Source organism: Lonchura striata, chromosome 4, assembly GCF_050655825.1.
Source record: "Lonchura striata isolate lonStrDom1 chromosome 4, ASM5065582v1, whole genome shotgun sequence".
Taxonomy (NCBI): Eukaryota; Metazoa; Chordata; class Aves; order Passeriformes; family Estrildidae; genus Lonchura; species Lonchura striata.
Window position 1 is genome coordinate 63,307,003 of NC_140706.1, and position 20,963 is coordinate 63,327,965.

General features: G+C 37.2%; 1 protein-coding gene across 17 annotated transcripts in view; it reads right to left on the reverse strand.

The window, feature by feature from the left end:
- The window catches only part of GAB1 (GRB2 associated binding protein 1), a 96,430-nt gene that overhangs the window by 40,850 nt on the left and 34,617 nt on the right, over positions 1 to 20,963 (reverse strand). Inside the window, exons 1-2 of one of the 17 annotated variants that reach the window (XM_085578225.1) lie at positions 10,874 to 11,021; positions 9,667 to 9,814 (exon numbers count right to left, since the gene is read on the reverse strand). The exons of 13 other annotated variants lie outside the window; for them this stretch is intronic. The gene's annotated coding sequence lies outside the window, so the exon portion shown is untranslated. Of the gene's footprint in view, positions 1 to 8,838; positions 9,646 to 9,666; positions 9,815 to 10,873; positions 11,022 to 20,963 lie in introns of those variants that run through there. 3 more of the 17 variants (XM_085578224.1, XM_085578226.1, XM_085578227.1) reach the window with 3 other exon arrangements.

A 20,963-nucleotide genomic window follows, 5' to 3' on the forward strand; every position in this document is an offset into this window, starting at 1 on the left:
TTTTTGTAGGTGCTACCTTTAAACAAACTAGTGGAAGGGGGACATAAGGGACAAGGAGGAAGAACTGCACTGCCATCTCCCCACTCTAAACAAGTGCTGTGGGCTTTGCCCCAAAGACTCATAAAACCCCCACTGTGCATGCCTGTTTGGGGTACCAAGCTTAGAAAGCTACTATGAAAAGATAATACAGAAAGGAGAAAGGGAAAAAGGACAGACAGATTAATTAAGGCTTGTGATCCATTCTCCAACTAGCAAACCTCAAAACGTTTTTTTCTAATTTAAAGATAATGTCTATACTTTACAAAACAATTTTATTTATTGCAGTTCTGAATAACAGCATCTGTTTTTAAATGCTGAACTGTAAGCAAACTGTCAAAGTCTCAAGCAACTATTTCCATGGTAGCAGTAAGGTTAACTGGTGAACAGTTAAAATGTAGAAGATGCAATAGAACAAACCCCTTCAATTTAGATTTCAAATGTGAGTATATCCTAGCAGCACAGCTGGATAAGCAGCATTTAACAGCGACCCAAAAACATTAGCAGAGTTTGTTTTGTTTCCTGCTTCCAAATCAAGTGACAACTTAGATGCTGGGATAACATGAAACTTCAGTAGATGAGCCTTTCTCCAGGCAAGCCTGATCACAGATAACTGCTACAAACTCTTTCAGAAACTGCTTTATCTTTAACCTCAGCCTTCAGTAACTCATTAAATTTTCAAAGCAGAAATCAGGAGGAAAGAAATTAGAGATAGGAGAGGAAGAAGCGCAATTGAGAAGTATGGTGTATTTTGTCTAACAGTTTGTGCACCAACAAAATGCCATGCAAAATAACTCTGTCAACTCTGTATCAACCAGGCATGCCTCTACTAAAAATTTATTTTTAGTACTGTGTTAGGGAATAAAAGGTTCTTAGCAATCCTGACATTTTCTGTTGAGTATTAATGAGCAAATAGGACTCTAAAACTGAGAAAAAACATGGAGCTAAAAGAATTTCCTTTCAGCCCTTCAGGCTACAAAACAGCAAGTCTTAAATATTTAAAACATTGAATTTAGCCTGCTAGCACCTGCTACTATTTTTGAAGAGTTTTCACATAGTGCATATGCGAACATTTATTTCAGTCCAATAGTGAGTCACACTCTGAAACTGGCACAGATTATATTCAAAAACAAAAGCAATTCCATAAACTACACACTAATAAGGCAGATACAAAGGTTCTCTGCAGTACAGTACAAAGCACAATTTAGCAGCAGAATAAAGCTTAAAGCTAGACAAGCAAACTGACATCAGCACCCTTGCTAATCATAGTACAAAAGAGCCTCTATACTTTGTCAAAGTGCAAAATGAGCTCACATAAATCATCCTTTGTTATTTGAAAATATCTGGGATTCTCAAAGCTTGATCTATTTTTAACATTTCAGTATTTGTCACTGCAAAGAAAGCTGTGCACTGCCCCACTGAAGTACAGAATATGGTGCTATTTGTGTTATGTGTGGAAGGAAGAGCTTTTTCAGCAACAGCTTTCCAAAGAGCAATCTCTAAAAGAGAGAGTGTACATGCGCAAATATGTACTTATGCAAGTTTTATTCTTTTTTTTTTACCCATTTGGGAGTTTTTGCTTGAAAATTTTGTGTTTTCTTTTATAGAAATGCATGCTACAAACTATTTCTCATAATCACTCACAACCACTTTATGTCACAGGAAAATTAAAGGTACCAGTTATTTATCTGTCACATAACTGATGTCATTATCAGTCATACATTATCAAACACTGGTTTTCCGTGCTAGAAGCCAACTGTTTTTAGTTTGAGAAGTAAAATAATAGCCAAATATGATTTAAATATTTTGTAGTTCTTTAATTCTGGGAAGATATTTGAGCAAATATTTTTTTTTAATGGAAGATTCACTCAAATATATAAAATATGTTATTAATATAAATATGGTTTAATAATATATTTTCTAAATATACTAGCACTTAGTCCCTAAACGCTGCTTGCAGAGCAAATACCTAATTCAGAAGAAAAACGGCTCCTTTTATAAGTGTTGTAAGGCAAAAACCATGGTTAGCAAGTTCACCAAAAGCCTGTGTAGGCTTTGTAAATTATTACAAAACACAGTTGAACAAGGTGTGATGCTTTTCCTTCAGTGTAAGAAAGGCCTTGTGTGCCTCTCAGCTTGTTTTCTCCTCTGGGCTGCACAGCACATCTGCTGGCCTAACACAGGACACCAGCACACCTGCCAAACATTGTCCTGCTTCTGTCATGAGACCATCATAACTATAGAAATGAGCTTGTTTACTTGCTTTTGAGAGGGTCTGAAATGTGACAAGCTGCTCACCCACCAAGCATCAAATGATCAACGGAAAAGTGGAATTCTGTATTTTTTACACAGCATTTTGTGTAGGTTACAAAGTAAAACCAAGACATTTCTATGATTAAGGCTTTTTTTTTATTAAAGTATATGCAAATTGCTGACTTCAAATGTGAATGAAGAGGCTAAGAAATTGACAGAAGGCATCATGCAGCAGTGTTAGGGTTTAGTTGGTTTTTTGGTTTTTATTTTTAACTACTGCATACTGCTGTATGCGGTACACAGAATTTAGAATATATTCTACTTACAAGAGGTGTACCTGTTGAAGAAGTTGTAGCTATCCCTTAATCTCTAAATTTATGGATTATTTTCCCCTCCTCTCTCCTCATATTCACTCAAGATGTACTTCATTCAGCTGCTGCCTGTAGTTCAAAGATGTAGGAAATATGGGATGCATATGTAAATGGAAAGAGAAAGGAAGGAGGAAGGGGCAGGAAAAAGCAGATAATTTATATTTTTCAAAGGATTTAACCTTCCATTTAGAACCACTTCCTAAAGTGGTTTCTCAAGAGGCCAAAATGATTACCTGACATGTTAAAATAAAAGCTTAGAGATGTTAAATGAAAGACAGCTTTTTGTGGTCCATTTTTTACAGATTTAGCTCTCACATGGCCAAGTGACTGCTTACTGATAAATGATCAATTATCCTTCTGTAGTTTCCTACTGTTATTACTCACCATTCTAAGACTGCTTAAAGCTGATTTTCCTCTTCTAGCACATTTGCCACCATTTTTCTTCTGGGTAGCATCCAATCAAAAAAACCTTTCAAAACACCTGAGAACTGTCTAAGTCAAAGAGAGTTCCTTACACCCCACCACAGTAACACTGCTAATAAATCTTTCTCCATGTATGATCTGTAAATCCAAGAATAAAATTACCAATCTCAGGCCTTCCTTCTCATCTCTCAAGTGTGTGGAAGTGTGTGCTTAGGTTTTCATCTCTGTAGTCACAAAGTACTTTAAAAGGGCACTATTTGGCATCCTTCTCTCTCAGAGACATCAATGAAGACCTGGCAGAAAGAAATTACTTGCCCAGGGGGTCAAGGAAGGCTCCAAAAAATACCTGGTGTTTCATAAATGCACAACAAGACATTTCCTTATTCCAAAAGAACGTATGAAATAAGCAGAAGACAGAAAGGAGAACATGAACCAGAGAGAAGGAACAGCAAAAGACACAGCCTGAGGTGACTTTGTATGCTCTTGTGGAAATTTAATTCCTGTAGCTACTATTGAGCATTTTTCAATTGTCTGCTGGGATCAAGATTTAATTTTCTTTATGCTTTTTTTGCTCCCATCTATTTAATCTATTCCTCTCTCCTACTTACTTCTCAGTGCAAAGGTTAAAAAACAGTGAAATTGGTACATGTCTTTGACAAACAACCAGAAAAAGGATCCCAAACAGCAGCTGAGTATTTCTGCTCCTTTTTGCCTCCACATTTCCATTGTCCAGTTATTCCAGCCATCACAGAAGACAAACACACCTCTGGCACAGCTTCACTGACTTGTGCATTAGACCTGAGCTCTGCATCCCAGTAGAAGCTCAAATGAAACAAAAACAAAAGTTCTCCTTCACACTGTGCTTTTTTTTAGATCCTGCTTGTGGTCAGCCTAGACCAGTGACAGCTATAACCAATGAGCTGCATCCCACAGGGCACATACTTGGAAGGACTGCTAGGAAGTAGCAGAAAAGGTCACATTAGGTAACAATACTTCAAGTACAGGACTTTACTTTTTCCACTTGCTGCTCTTCCAACTTGCAGGACTAACACCAACATGGTGAAGTTGCAGAATTTCAAATGTTTTCCCTAAGAAATTAACACTTGCAGATTTCCATATGGATTTCTATATAGATTTCTTATTTTGGAGTGTTTTAAGGAAAGCATTTTCTGTAAATCTTTTAAAACCTTTTAGGTTGGTTGGTTTCATGGTTTTTTTTAAATCCGGTTTATTTTTTAAAGGCCATATCATGGGCACCAGGAACTGAAGAATATGTAATTACTAGTTATTTCTGAAACCCTTGTCATAACACTAACTGGCAATAAACATCCTCTTATCCTCTTCCCTAAAAATTATGCCTTTTACTTTTTAAACCTTAAGACAGAACAATTAAGCCAAGAACAACAACAAAAAAAAACCAAACCCAAAGAATATTTAGTGTTTTAATTCTATACAGCAGAATTTACAATTCCATGATTTGACAATGGTCCAAATATTCTACTCTTAGTAGTACTAGATACTAAGAAGTGTAAACAGATTGCTGGGAAACAAACAAATGTGGTATGAGGAAAATACTGAATATGTTTTGACTTTCTCTAAATACTTAAGACTTGTTTTCCAGGAAGCACCATCTTTTCTCACTGAGCAAAATAAGGAAAAAACAGTCTCAGTGGAAGTTTCCACTCTCCTGGCCATCATCCTGATCATCTGTTCCGAATACACATAAGGCCAAAATTTCCTGTTTTCAAACTATTGTCACTATTTTCTAGTCTTGTGCTGTCGATTCTAACTTTAGCTTGTTAAATAAACAAAAAACTGAAAATACAGCAGAACAATACCTCCACACACATATACTGTGAGCTCAGTATCATAATTGATGTTTCAACATGTGAATAAGTCTCCCAGTGTTAATTAAAGCGCCAAAAAAGGCACAAAATAAAATGCAGACAGTGTAGCACAAACTGCTGCTTTATTTTGTGAATCTGAATCTAACAGAATAATATCTTCATTTTTCTCTCAATTTTGCATGGGAATACTTAATATTTTCTTGCCTTTTATATATTTTTTTTCTACATCCTTATCTGTATTCCAAATGTACAATAGTGCAGCCAGGTCTGTATCATCTAATTCACATTAAACTGATCTTTATTACAAGTAAATACTTTTCTGCATCATGGCAGAAATTTTCTAATGGCAAGCACAAACTTACTCCTGCACACCTGGGAATTATTACAAAAGGAAATTCTCATCTCTTCACCAAAGGAGTACTTATTCATAGCTATAGAGAGTAATAAAGTAGGAGCCCTGCAGCAGCGCCAGAACCTGCGCCCCCATGTCACTGTCTCCAAGCCAGGACCAGTGACCAGACACGGACTCTCTTCCTACATTCTCTAATCCAATTGAAATGCCTATAAAAGTTCCAGTGGTTCTGATCACTTGCAAACCCACCTTTTCACTTCTCCTCCACCATCCATCCTCTGTAGCCAAGACATAATTCCTAGGAATTTGCTGGGAACACATTCCCCACCAGTGGTATGAACTTTGCCATCACCTCTCACCACTCCATCTCACTCCTTTGTCAGCAAGGAAGACACAACACTCAAAGCATGAGGTCAGCCTTGGCACAAGGAGAATTACAGCTACTGCAGGCCCCTTACTCACACATCTACATGGTCTTTGGTTTGCTGCCCTGTTTCCCAGAATATTTCTAAAATTTGATTATTTCCTCTCTGATCGTGAGCACGGTCCGATCATCCCCCTCTCTAGTCTTTCCCATATCCATCCTATTTGAAATTATGCTGCCAGGAGAATCTCCCTTCTCTCATTCTGATTACATCACCTTCTAGTTTAAAGTTTTACATTTATTGACTTGCTTTATTGTACTTTAGGGTCTCTTTTCCCATTTTGAGGCTTTTTCTATTTAGAGAGATTTGTGTTCTTACTTGACTCTCTCCCTCTTGCAAGTCTCCCCCGATTGCTTTTTGCTTTACCACTGATACCAGATTTGGATCATTTTTCCTTCTCTCCAGCATGTCTCATCTTTCTTTTGAAGGCTTCCTAAACAAATAAGCAAGGGCAAGACATCTCCTTCCTCCGGTTTCCTCCTAAAGATCAGCCTCTTTGACAGTGCTTGTGATCACCCAACCAAATTGCAATCTGGCTTTGCATCACATGGTTTTATTTAAGAAATTATGTTTTTGTGTATTCACCAGAGAAAGGTTTGTTTGCTGAGATTTTTTTTTTCAAGTTGCTTCAGTCTTTTCATCAGCTTTTAATTAGAATTCACTTCTCCCCACAACTCTTAATTTAAGAAAGCAAATAATTTGGGGTAAGCTCTGCCCTGTTTTTACAAGTCTCTGTACATTGCTTATCACAAGGATTACCACAATGCTCACATGACCCCCTAAACAAGACAAGGCAGAGAAGGCAGCAGCCATGCTGTTTGACTTGGATTCCAACTGAGCTCATGGGTGTAGGCTGCATTAAGGAACACCCCCAAAAAAATAGTATTTATAAATATGTGAAAAATTCAAAGCTGAGAAGTCAAGCCTACACTCTATTGATATCAAGAAGCTGCTTGCCTTCTAACAGCTGGGGATTAACTATTTCACCATATGTTTTTATCCATTCATTCCTCATTTCCTAGGAAGACAGGAGTATTGAAGCAGTGTTTGTAATATGTTGGGGAAAAGTTCCCGTTTCTCCAGATCACAAACCCAACGCTTCCTGTAATATTTTGTACAAACTGAGTTTTATCTTTTTTCCTTCTTACTCTCCTGTGTAGATATCTATCTTCATCATCGGTGAAAGACTTATACCCAAGGAAAAGAAAAACGAGACACTAGAATTTTGTAAAAACATGCCACTCCTAACTGCAGATCCTGGGACACTGCAGTTGCAGTGACCATTCAATGCATGCTTGCGTCACTGCTTCATGCTTGGATCACTCAAGCGTGCTCGTTTGCAAACAATACAAGTTTTCTACAGATGACAGGAGGCCAAGCATTCTGTACATCATCTCTTTAACAAAATATTTATAGGCTTAAATCCTGTGCATTGTACACCCTACAAAATAAAGGGGATTTGCACACAAAAGCATCAGTTCCTCCAGCTTCAATAGGGAATGATGAATTAAGAGGGATTTAGCAATGAATTAAGGATGATGCTACAGAGATATCCCATAATTTCTACAATTTGTCTCCCAGGTAACTAACCTGGTTTAACCTACCAGTTGTATTAAAGAAGCTCCTAACCATCCATTAACACACAGTCTCCAATGGAACTTCAGACTATGTCTTAAATAGTCCCTACAAATTAAACTTAGGACATGTTGACACTCCATCCTTATCCATTCCTCATAAGAGCAAGGACGTACAGTCACTGACATCTTTGCAAATCAAGTATATGCAGACCAAGGCATCACTTGCAAATGAGTCAGCCACTGCTCCAGCAAGGAAAGGACTGACACTTACTCAAGCCCTTTTCCTCAGGCACAGTGAAGGGAAAGCTAAAGGAAACCTATTGTTCTGCAAAGCTTCACAGCTTTGGCACAGTAGTTTTTATATACTGCAAGGCATTGCAAGGAATTCCCTGTTTGTATATAAGGAACACGTAATTTTCCCCCTGTATATAAGAAAGGGGAAGAATTAGGAATTAGGAATGGAGATTTACATTTTAACACTAAAACTATAAACTTTCCCATTACAAATCACCAGATCTGAAATGTGCATATGCAGAGATGACAGAGAAAGTTGCTAAGAAAAGTAAAGGCTAAGGTAAAATAAAAATCAGTATTCTGTCTGATAAATACATTCTCACTTTACATGGATGAAACTATTTACCAATTAGGCTCTGGCAATTTTTTTCTGAGAACTGACCTGAAGAACTCCAGAGAAAAATTAATTTCAAAATAAACAAGCATAAAGTCCAAATTCCTTCCAAGACATTATGATATATAGATTCCTTTCACTATGCTCCTTAATCCTGAGTTCCTATTGTAGCAAAAATATTGTTTTTCCAACAATGCAAACGATACTTTTAGATTCAAATAACTCACTGGCAGTAACAAAACGGTTAAGAAATTCAGGAACCTCACATACCAATAGCAAATTCAACTACATACCAGATTACTTGAATATTAAGATGCTTCAATATAATTACTTGGATTATCTTATAAAACACTCCTCTAGTTCTCATCAGCTCACATAAAGTGTTTTCTGCTCTTTCCAGGACTGTAACAGTACCCTCATGCCATACGTTATTAGGATGAACAACTTTGTAGAATGTAACCACCACAACCAATTCACAGATGTGTGAACAGACAAGGACTCACAGACAGCTCTTCAGTAACAGCACAAATATTAAAATAAACTGTATTTTTGGAGGGCTGTATTAACACACCTAACACACAACCCACAATGTACTGAAGCAATACATTCGAGTTTCTGTTTGTTCTCCATGGCACAAAGCCTCTCTCTTGTTTTTCTTTTTTAGAGCTAGTAGATAAGAGTAAACAAACAGGTGGAGAGGTTTAGGCTCTTGCTTCAGCAACAGCATTCACTGAAGTTAACTTGTAAATCAAAACAAAAGCTCTTTCTGAACAAAGAAAAAAAAAAAGAAAAAAAAAAAAGAAAAAATTTCAAGATAACATTCTTTAAGGAAGCCCCTGGTTACTCACACCTATTCATTCTCCCCATACCTAAGTTACAAAGCAAAAAGTAAACAACATCAAGAACACAGTTTTTGACTAGTTTACCTCTTCAAGTCTTCAGAAAATTTAAGCATTGTAGTGGCCATTTCTGTAGTTTTGTCTATCCCAAAATAAGTAAAGCTTTCTTTTTCCTGCCGGCTTCCCACCTCACTCTACACCACCCTATCCTCATAACCTTTGACCAACAGGAAGCAGACACAATGGACTGAAAATAACAGCAATTGTAAGATTTCAAATGATTTAATACATGAGGGGTGGGCTTAAGATTTGAAAAACTTCTCTTGCTTTGGTTTTTCAACAGCTATTTAAAACACGTTATCTGCATAGACTTAAAACGTTAGCTCAAAATCCTAGGTTGAATGGGGCTAAAAACTGAAACTTTAATCTAGGCACTACTAAGAGCATAGAGGTACAAATGCTTGCATATGTTGAGATTTTGTGTTTATATCATAGTCATTAGGTTGTTATCTACAACAAAATTAGCAGCAGTGTAAGCAAGAGCAGTAGAAGTTTCTTAGAACATTTTGTCTTTCTTTAAAAAACTTTTATTTATCTGAGTTTTTAGGTAAGAAATAGGTATATGTCCCATAAAATTAGAAGACATTCTTGTAAGAAATGCAAGCGTCCATTTAAACACTGCAGTTAAGCCATGGTGATGGAAAGCCACAGATCAGTTTGTTAAAGGAGTTCTGCTGACTCTAAGTAGCTGAGATACACTTTGCAGTGTAGAAGGAAAGATCTTTACTCCTCACATAAAAGCCCAAACAATGATCCCACACAAACACTGGACAGTACAGATTCCAAAGTCCAAACAGGCAATTACAGCATCTCTTTTTATCAGTTTTAATGTTTTTTGCTTTGCATCCCAAGTACCTGCCGATTATTATTTTGCAGAGCCACAATCACGTCCCAGGTTCCTCCTCTACTATTACACCACAACACACAGAGGTCACAGTCAGAAGAAGAGAAGCAGCAACTCAGAGAGGGACTCACTTCTTGTACCAGAGCTACACCGTGTTTTCTGTACAAAGGAAGGGGCAGGGGTGGGATAAAGAGTCAGTGTCATTTTTACAAGACTCCTGGTCCTGAGCACAGGACAACCAAACCCAAGGTTCTCCCACAATCAGAGAGGTTGGTAATGCCTTCTGCCTTGCAAATGCCAAGGAAAATCTCAAGCTATGAGTATTACATGGAACAGTTACAAGCATGCTGACATGCAAGGCCGTGATAATTTTCCAACATTATTAATGTTCCAGCATAGTTCTTAGCATGTTTGCTACCCCATGCACACACTTCATCCAGCACTCACTGCACCTCTAGTGCACATTAGGCACCGCTCCATTTCAGAGGCATTTTAATGATGGAATTACAACAGAAACATTCTTTTCTTGGCAGGGTAAGCTCAGGCACTGCATTTCTGCAGGATAAGGCTGCATGTACCTTGTCAATGCAACATTTCATTAAGGTCTGCTAGAGCTCAAAATAACTACAGAGAAGCCCCTCACAGACCTCAGTATCCAACAACAACTTCCAAAGACAAAACACTCAAATAGCACACAAGTAAGCTTCTGGGCACAGCAGCACAAGCCACCACTGGCATGTTAGAGGAGTAGCTTGAAGCACAAATATTCCAACAAGGAAAGTAAATACGACATCCTCAGCCAGCCTGCAGTTTAAGAGTCCCTTGATACCACTCTGCTAATAGAATCCTCCCCTTCCCCCATTTTAAGACACAACCTGATGCCATCACACCAAGGAATAACAGAGAAAGGATATCCTGCCTAGATTTTCCATTATATAGATCAAATTGTCAGTCCAGAGAAGTCTTTGCTTACACATGGGATAAAAAGAAGATGCTTCCAACTGATTAACCCTGAGAGGAAGCAAGGTTGATTCCATGACTATTTTTAAGTAGTCAGCATTCACACAATGGCCTAAAATTAATGGCCAGCCCCCAGGGTTCACAAAACCTTCATTAAAAATAAAATGAAAATTAAAAAATAGGGAGTTAGCATGTTTGAGAGAGGAAAAGCAAAAACAAAAGAACTGGAAGGTGACAGATGCTTCTTCCCAGACTCACCTTCAATTCAGTTTGGATGCTAAGTTTAAGTAAGTGAAAAGATAGGAAGCTTTATGTCATTTTCTCTAAAAACGCAGCATTTCCTTCAGCAATTGCTGGGAGAAATCTTTCTTGAACAGCTCTTGTCATTTTGACTAATACTCTTTTGCTGTAAATATCATATGACAAAAAGGAAGAGAGAAAAATAAAAATATCTTTATGTAGCTGTATTATGAAAGGAGGTACTTGTTTCAAAGCCCTCATTTTCAAAGTCAGATACCACAGCTGTGCTGCAGCTCCAGCTGAACAGCTCCCTGCATCTCACCACCTACCAAAGGGCATTTAGTTTACCAACTGTCCAGTGTTTCACTTTTAGACCATTCAAAAGCATCCCACATCTAAGGCTTCATCTAAGCATAAGAGAAGTCATGCTTTGTGCATCGAGACAGATGATGAATACAAACATCTTTGGTATAATCTAAGGATAAATAATTTAAAGTGGCATCATTTCAATGTTAAATTCACTAAAAATGCATTCTTTTGCCAGGCATTTCTCTGGATAAAGAACAAGATGAGGCAAAAGGCCCTGTAAGATCATTCTTGTAATCTAGGAAATGCCCACAAACTCAAGACATTTTAAATATCACCATTCATCTCCACCTTTTACTGCTAAGAAGGATTTCTGCTTTTAAGCATTTATCCTTGTGAAGGTTGTTGTTCTTGTTCTTTTTAATAATAGCATCCTTCTGATGAGTAACTAAGAGATTCATGGAAAACAGAAATTTCTGATCTCACCACAAACTATTCCCCTCCTCCTCTGTGCACTCAATAAAAAGTGAACAATTAGCCTGCTGTTTGCTCAGTACAGTGAGATTGTTAATGTCTTCATTTGTATCAGATCACATCACAGAATAGAGAAAAACATTAAAAATACTTTAAAGAAAAAAATCTACCATTAAATTAGCAGCACTGCTCTGAGAATTTAAACCCCATGAGATTATTATTATTTCTTTTCTTGTTTTGAGCAGATTCAAGTGTTACCCTTTACCTTATCTGGTCTGCAAAGTACTTCACATTTTAACTTTTTGCTCTTTGACATGAAAAGCAAGCTCTGCATTATACAACTGTTTTCTTTTTTTTTTTTTTTTGTTAGTTTCCTAACTGGTTTCATTTGCTATAAAAATGTTTAATTTTTAACTTTCAGGCAGGAAAGAAACTCTAAAATTGGACTCCTTGTTACTTTATTTGTTGTCTTTCTTATACACGTAAACAGCATCTACTTTGTTTACTGACTGGAAACTCTTACCACTGCCAGCAATTCAGGAACAATGTGACTGTGGAAAGGGAAAAACATGTTTTTTTACATTTTGCTTGTCATCCAACAGAATTACAAGCTACACAAGTAGAAGTTTCAAAATATTTTTAATAGTGGATAACCTCAAATGGACAAAACAACTTAATTCAGCAGGTACTTTTTCTCAACTCCTAACTTAACCTTTTTCATTCTGGAGCCACTTATGAGTAATAATGATTTGCTATAGCACTTGTTGTTTTTCAAAATCTGTATCATGACAAAGTGTAGTCTATTTCTAAAAACAATCATTTTTAACTCTTAAAATGAAAAGAGCTCTGAGACAAGAGCAAGAGGCATAAAATCAGAAGCAAGATTTAATTTTGTACAGTACATTGTACAAAATTTTCCACCTCTTAAACCTATATATAACATTGTTATTATGAATCCAGTGAGACACACAACTGATTTATTTGAATTTGAATATGTTGTTTTGCATCTGATGGAAGCCTATTCCTCCCAGAAAGCCCCAGAGCTGAAGCTGCTTATTCACAGCTTGAATAATGAGAGATGAACTAAGATCAATAATAACAATGTCAACCCAGAATTTTGGAAATCACTGATGCAGAGTGACTGTATCTTCACTGTCACTGACTGTGCAGGCAAGACACTACTAATGTCACTTTATTTGTACTGCTGCTGTCAGCTCCAGCCAGGCAGGTCCCACTTCACTGGAGCTACTACATGATTTGAGAGCACTTGTTATGCTAGACAGGCCGAGAGGCCAAAGTCTGAGTGACATGGAAACAAAGGAATTCTCACATTTGGGAACAAGCTGATGTGTCAGAATGGCCAGAACGTCCATTCTTACACTCCCATTTAATTTTTTTTTCACAGAAAATAAAGACATATTCCAGCAGATTGGGCAAGTCAACTCAGATTTTACTAAAGCAAAATTACACCACCACTCAGTAAAGATCAGAAGATTTTGAGGATGGGACAGTGAGATGATATAGCCAGAGTGTTTAGGTTCAAAAACATAAACTTTAAAACATGAGGCCCCATGGCATGTGAATAGTATAAATACTGCTAGAACTGCTCACATCAGCTACTGATGGACACAATCCAAATTGTTTCAATCCAGAGGAAAATTATTTTGGTGATGAAAGTCGCTGAATCAAAGTAACAATAAAAAGCACTTATTTTAATATCTTAGCACCTTAACCAAAATATGTTGATCAATTTTGCTAGTCACCTCATGACTAATAAATAAGCATAACCAGCATTTATTGTATGCTTTCTACCTCTTACAACTCTGCTTAAACATCATAATAAAAGCAGAGTTTAATGGTTCACAGTTTAATGGTTTGCTACAGTATGAATTCCTCCCCATGGTGGTAGGCATAGATGATTTTCTGCAATACCATCTGCCTGAACTAGACATACAAGTTTTCTGCCTGGCAGCATCAGATGCAGCTTGGGGGAAAAGCTACAGCTGAACTTCTCTTAGCATTTAAAAGAGGTATCATATCATACTGACAGAACTGACAAAATTCCCACAGAACATAAGAAAAGTTTCAGTGACTGTATCATGTTCAAGAGAAATGAGCTGACAGGATAGAGAGGCATATACAAATGACTGCTTTCTCTTTGATTCACAATATTTAGATTGTTATTTCCAGCCCAGGTAGAACAAATTGGTGTTATGATACTATTGTTAGGCTGCATGTATAAACACACTTATGCACTTTTGGAGGCAGGCCAGCTAGCTAAGCAAACACATTACAAAAGAAACAGCAAAGAGGTAGAGCATGAGGTTGATGCCCAGGTTCACCCACCAGGCTGTTATGGGAAGGAAGAAAACAGCACAAAACAGTGGAGCAAATATGTTGTGAACACACTATTTTAAGAAATGTCAAAAGTTTCTTGGAAAAAAAAAAAATGGCTCAAGAGCTGGTTCATGCTTAGCAAAATAATTCCTGAATGTTTCATGCAGACAGACAATCAAATAGTTTAAATCATCTGGCTTAACCCAAGGCAAAATAAACAGTAGATATAGATTTCTTATGGTGAAAGGAAATTGGTGGGCAAAGCACAAATTACCATCATCAAAATTTTAGCCAGTGGAAAAAAAACTTATTGCTTCCTTTAAGAACAAGGAATAAGGACAAAACACACATTCTGGATATCTTCCACTGCATTTTCTAAGGAGAAGGGCTCAGTCTTACCCCCCTCTCTTCAGCAACTGCTCAGGCACTTGACTCCAGTTCTCCACACTACCCAACATTTGTCTAAGAAATTACATGAAAAATATTTTTTTCCTTCTCTTCAGTCAGTAGAAGTGTTTGGAGACAGGTCACTTATAGTTGTTTTCCAGGGGACTCAATTTACAGATATAGAGTTGAAACAAGTATATCTGAATCTAGAGAGATTATGGATTTTCCAGCCCTTTTACAGGCCTATATAAGCAGAAAAAGAGTTATAAATTTTAAATAAGAAAGACAGAGTAACAAATACAATCATGGTTTAATCTCCATAGCTTACATTCTGTCTTGGTGATCCTGAATTCACTTATCTGTTCCAAAATCCAACAGGGCTGAGATATCCCTGGAGTTCATTTTCTAAGCATATCCAGCATGCAGAAAGAAGAAAGCTGCATGAAGAAGTAAAGCCAGTAACTCATTCCCTTTGGAAAGGGTCTTGTGAGGTCCCACATTTGTGATTTTCTCTCCTTCATTCACAGGGGACGCTCTGGAAAGTGTTAGTTGGGTGCACTCATACCAACAAAGGAGGTTTTCTACTCTCATAATCAAAACACTTAACTTGTTTCATGGAAACACTTTATAATTTTATATTCTGTTCAGAGGAACAGGTCCTCCACTGGCAAAATACAGCTGCATAACATTTGCTCTTACAGTAAAAAGTACCTGCAAAGTACTGCCATTAATAGAGTAGCCCAAATCATTTCAGGAAGCATCAGGACTTGACCAAGGTCTCCAAAAAGGAGATTTTGAGATAATTCATACTTGAGAGCAAGCTAAAGTTGAAATGTTAAATATTTGCCTAAATATATACACCAGATATTGTAAGAGTCAATTCACTTCAGTCTACAACACAGAAAGATAACTACAGTAAAAGAAAACTTTGTGAACAGTTCAAAAGTTTTTTTTTTCAATATGCAAAATATTAGGACACTTTTCAATTCATTTATTTCCTTAAGTATTTGGTATTTGAGGAAACTTTATTTGATTTTGCATATAAATTGTTGGCCTGTCTCTAATTTGCCTATCACTGATAGCCAGTATAACCCTAGATTTTAAAATCAATGGCAAGATGATCATCAAGCTATGTCATTTTTAGTAAGCTGGTAAAATTAAACCTAAAAACTTGATGTGCATTTGTTCTGCAGATCACAGTCTACACAATACTGGTGTCTGTTACCTGTTACTAACTTGTACACATTTGTGATTTTATTTTTTGTCAAATACACATGAAAGAATATTTTCTTCACAGTGTGTATATTGCCCCACTTCTTCACATACTGGAATAGTCTGTTGTGGCAAGTTTTCTTGGTTTTTTTTTTTGTTTGTTTGTTTTTTTGTTTTTTTTTTTTTTTTTTGTTTTTTTTTTTTTTCAGACACCAGATCCAAAATAGTTCCTAGACAAAGGTCACTTCCTTGCAGAATTGCTAAATAAATAAACCACATTTGACGACAGAATTCAGAAGATAACACATTGCTGCGGTTCCCTTGCCAAAAAATAGAATACGTGTGCTTTTGTCTCACTAGATGTGCTTATTAGTGTCATACTGTACTTTCTGTAAGCGAAAGAAATGGACACAAAATGGAAGCTACAAATCTTTTTTCTGTTTGTACCCAAGCTCCCAACAGATTAACTGGGCTATTTTTTTAATACGGAAAAATCTGTTTATACAGCAACAGTGGTCACTACTAGTCTCGCAATAGCAGTCCTGACTTTCCAAAATTCTGTTCTAGTAACCCTTGCATTACAAATATTATAACACTGGAGATCCAGAATTAGAAATTTTGTAGCTTGCTAGCAAAAGCAAAGCTCAGGTATAGGGCTAATCAAGCATACTACTTTTAATTTGAAATTCAATGTTTTTAATGGGCTCCTTAAAACAAGTAGCACGTGAAAAAGTTAGGTGGGGTTTCTGTACACCATCAGCTCTGGTATGAACATGTAGTGCCTGCCACGCTGCTTGTAAACAGGACAGGCAAGAGGATAAGGAGTGACACACTAAACCTCATCACAAAGGCAAAGCCAACCTGCAGGAAAAACACAGACACTACAAAAACAGAACAGTGATACATACACCGCATTATTCCATAGGAAGTTACACAAAGCATATCCTCCCAACATTAATAGTACAGAATTTCACAACAAACAGCAAAGCATGAGAAGGCTGACAAAGATTTTAAGAGAAAACTACATCATCATGCAGAATCTTACTTTTAAACACAGAAAGACGGAAAACTCTTCACCAGTCTCCAGCTGCTGCAACTATTATCCTGGAGAAAAACCCATCAAGATCTCCATTTCAGCATCACTCCAAGGAGAGTGCTTCACTTATTTAGCATCAGTTCCCAACAGCAATACAACTGAAAGCTCTGCAATCTGGTAGACTCAATGAAGGTTTTAATCATCTAATGAGATTACCTCATCCATGTGTGGTTTCACTATGCAGTCTCAATGGTAGCCCATTATGCCAGACCCCTGACATGCAGTATCAATCATGCTAATCAGCTTACTCTGCTATCACTCCTGCAGAGACACACTGCCACGCAAAGAAACAAAAACCCGGCACAGTTTCTACCCCGCAGGTCAAAAGGAATTGTGGAGAGAAAATACTGCTAGGTCCAAGCCTAAAATTAATGTCACTTCTACCCAGTAGGTTGTAAGTCATGTTCCATTGCTAAATTTTACATACATATGCTAAGCATTCTATACAACAGCTCTCATGGAGAACATGAAGTTTACATATAACAATTTACATGTTTACAGTTAATAAATATCACATTGGAAAAATCTTATACCTTCACAGAACATCAGTAGCTGCCTTTTCTGAAGCACAATTTTCTTCCCCAGGTACCATCAAGTGGAGCTCACAGAGCACAGCTCCCAGCCTGTTTTACTGTTACCAACACAAAAATGCTACAGTAATTAAATCCCCTTATTCACCAAAGCCAGAAGCATCCAATCTTGAAGAAACATAAGGCATGTACAAATAAAACTTGTTCTATTTGACAGATGAGGGTAATGAGAAAAATCTAAATATTAAACACACACACAACTAACACAACTAATATGAAGTAGCTTTACACATTTACAACCCTGACTATCAGTCCATTTTGCTGGGCCAAGCATCCAAAACTCCTCTGAATGCATCTCACTCCACTGCCAGAACACTCACTTAAAATGAAAATTCAGAATGGGAAAACCAGCATGGCAATGTCAGGGCAATAAGGCTTTCAACCCTGTTATCCCAAATTACCTGCCTAGGAAACTACTGACTCAGTTGGCCCAACAGAAGCCAGGATCTGACTTGGGACTCTTGCTTTGCTGAGCAATATTTTTTAGACATTAAGATACCAAAAAGTGACTTTGTGGAATGTGACATTCAAGACAAGACACATATTTTTTAAAATATCTAGATTTTCTGCCCTACTTTTCCACAAGCATACTCAGTTCAAGCAGTTGTATTTTTAGGATATCATCTTTGCACATCCCAAAGTGAAGGCAGACAGCTCTAGTTCAAATAATTAAAGACTTAAAAATAATTAACCCTTGCTACCCAAATACATACTAGCCCTTCAGAATAGAATATAAAATTGCACTACAATTTTAAAAATGCACAAAATCAAAAATCTAGTTACAAATTAACAATGCTTCTTCCACGATTTCAACAAAATAACAGCTGATAAAAAGGAGACATGACAGAGGAGAGGAGGGAAAATGCATGTGACTTGGCTACAAAGAGAAGGAAAAAGTTTAACTCTCTAATAATGTCTTATTTCATCTAAAGTATCAAATATTGACATTAAAAGTGCATTATTATTCTTCCACTAGCATAACACTGAAATCTACCAAGAACAGGCAACTGGTCCTGTAAGCATGTAGCTGGTCTCTGTAAGCATGAACACTGACAGTGCAAAAGTATCTGTCTTCAAACAGCTGAGCTGTTAACAGACTTAAATATTTAATTCTGTCCCACCCAGGAACTCTCTATTGCTGTTGACTTTGAACAATATTCCAAAGGTCTCTTCCTTCTGAGACCAAGATTTTCCTTCCCATCCCCCCTAAAAAGCTCTTGTTGAAAAACACTGAAATACCTTCCAAGTCTCTCAGCCTTTCTACTGAAGCAATTTAAGAGGGGTAGAGGACAAAGAAGGACATCTTGCTTAAACAAACCAGTAATTATCTCATTTTTACTCCTTTTCTCACACAGAGCTTACAGCAGATATCCCAGACCAAAAGTCATTAGCATAACCAGTTAAAACATGATTTAGCTAAGACAATACTACAATGGGAGATGTTAGGCAACCTAAAACTTTGAAATTAATTCAATGATCTACCTGTAATAAGCTTCCTGATGTTATTGTGTTAGTTTTCATAGGGACTGAAAATATTAATTAAATGAAAAGTCAAAAAATGTGCGAGTTGCACTCTCAAAATAAAAAAAAAAAAAAACCAAACAAAACAACAAGAGAACAACTTTATATTAGATTTGTTTTACCATGCATCCCAAGTTTGCTTAATTCCTCTGTGTGATGCTCTATAAAAATATAATTTAGTTTAAAGTAACTCTCAGCTCAGGTAAGAGAGTCACATAAAGCTCAGGGGAGCTGCATTAGGATGAGAGAACTCATTTCTAATATCATTTTTCTAGTATCATTTCTAATAGAATAGCAGAGCACAGAATTTACTGGCTTTCTGTCACTCATTTATCAGTGGGACCATTTTCTTCCCACAGTCATTTTTATCATCCACAACAGAAAGACACAACATGGCCAAAAATAAGTACACTGTGCTGCTGACTAGACCCAGTCTGCATATCACAGAGATGCCCAGGTACTAGCTCATTATAGTGAAAGACTAGTGGATCACCAAGAGTACTCAGAGGATAAAAAAGGAGGAAAAGAAGTTGCCCTGGAAAAAAAAAAAATCAAATCAAATCACTGTTCACCTTTCTGTTAATTTTTCTGGAGGATCTGGAATGGGGAGGAGGGATGAGAGAGCAGAAGGTATGAATTGAAGGTGTGCATATAAGTGACCTATCATTCAGAATAGACTAAGACTAAATTAAGAAGTTGCCTTCTTTTTGATAGAAACCAAGTGACAGATTCATGCAATTCCTGCATTTGCTTATTCTTGTTCATCTCCAAGATCTAAAATACTTCTCCTAGTGAAAGATAAGCATCTTTAAATTGCATGAACATGCAAGTAAACAGTGAATAGAAAAGAATGAAAGACAGGAAGAAACTAATTTTCAGTGCAGGACAAGTAGAAAAGAGGGATTTGTTTTGGAATAGGAACAGTAATGATAAAAATAATTTTTAAAAAATTCCAATTACTGCCACATATCAGGAAATTATCTCAAGCTTGGTATGCAAGACCACAATAATGCTTGATGCCAGACAAGTCCTTTTGGTTTATAAAAACATGCTATTTCTGGCACATTTCTCATTGGTCAGAACATATAGATTGCTCCACACTTCTAACCAGGGCATTGGTGGAAATGTTGAAAGAAATATCTTCCCACCTGACAGTAATTTCTGTCTGACTTCATTATGATGAAGCAGAGTGTGAAGCTGCACTGGAACTTACACCCACAGAAAACTTTAAAGATGAGAAATTGCTTCTGGAGGTGGACATTTGACCACATTACGTATAGGATTGGGGTTGTTTGGGCATTTTTGTAATTTTGAATATTTAAAAGAGTCTGTCCTGGGAAAGTACGGGTGCTCCTCAGGGCAGCATGCTTTCAAACTTCACCTACAGGATTTGCAATGGATGCAGTTCAGAACCACAAACCTCAACATATTTGCTGCATGGCACTGCCAAGACCATGTCTGTAGCAAGGCATATCTCAGCCTGCCCAGCACACTGACTGAATACACTCCCTGAACAGCACCAGACAAGGGACACACACACATTTATACACAGGCTGACAAAATCAACACATCCCAACTGGTCAGAGCAGGGAACCCTGACCACTTCTACTGATCTTATCCTCTGGCCAGCTCTCTCAGACAGGGAATAGGGAACAGCCATTACCAGGGGACAGATCAGCTGAAGTATAAGAAGCTCCAGGGTGTTGTCTTACTAATAGCCACAATAAAAGGCTGGCCTAGACAAGTCTTCAGAGGCAGCAGAGCTCTAGCAGAGTGAGCTCTAGACCCCAGATGTTGCTAATGACCAACCTGTGATATCTTTTAATCTCTGTAGTGCAGATTCAGGGCTGAAATTAAAGGATAACATCTTTTCTTTGGACTCTGCCTCCTGCCCCTAATTTCTGTTGTACATTATTACACGCAGAGATATGGTATGCATACACCAGAAGCAACATGATTTTACAATTATAAATTACCAACATGTGGTAAGACAGTGATTTCCACCATTGTTCCAAGAGTACCAAGTAGTCATTCACTAACATATGAATTGAAACTTCATGAGATTTTACAGTATAAATTTATAAGCAAAAAGAAAAACGGAACAGTCTCATTAATTTTACTTACTAAAAGTACACTTGCAATGTTTCACAAAGCATAGTGAGTTTTATGGAAGCACTTAAGTACA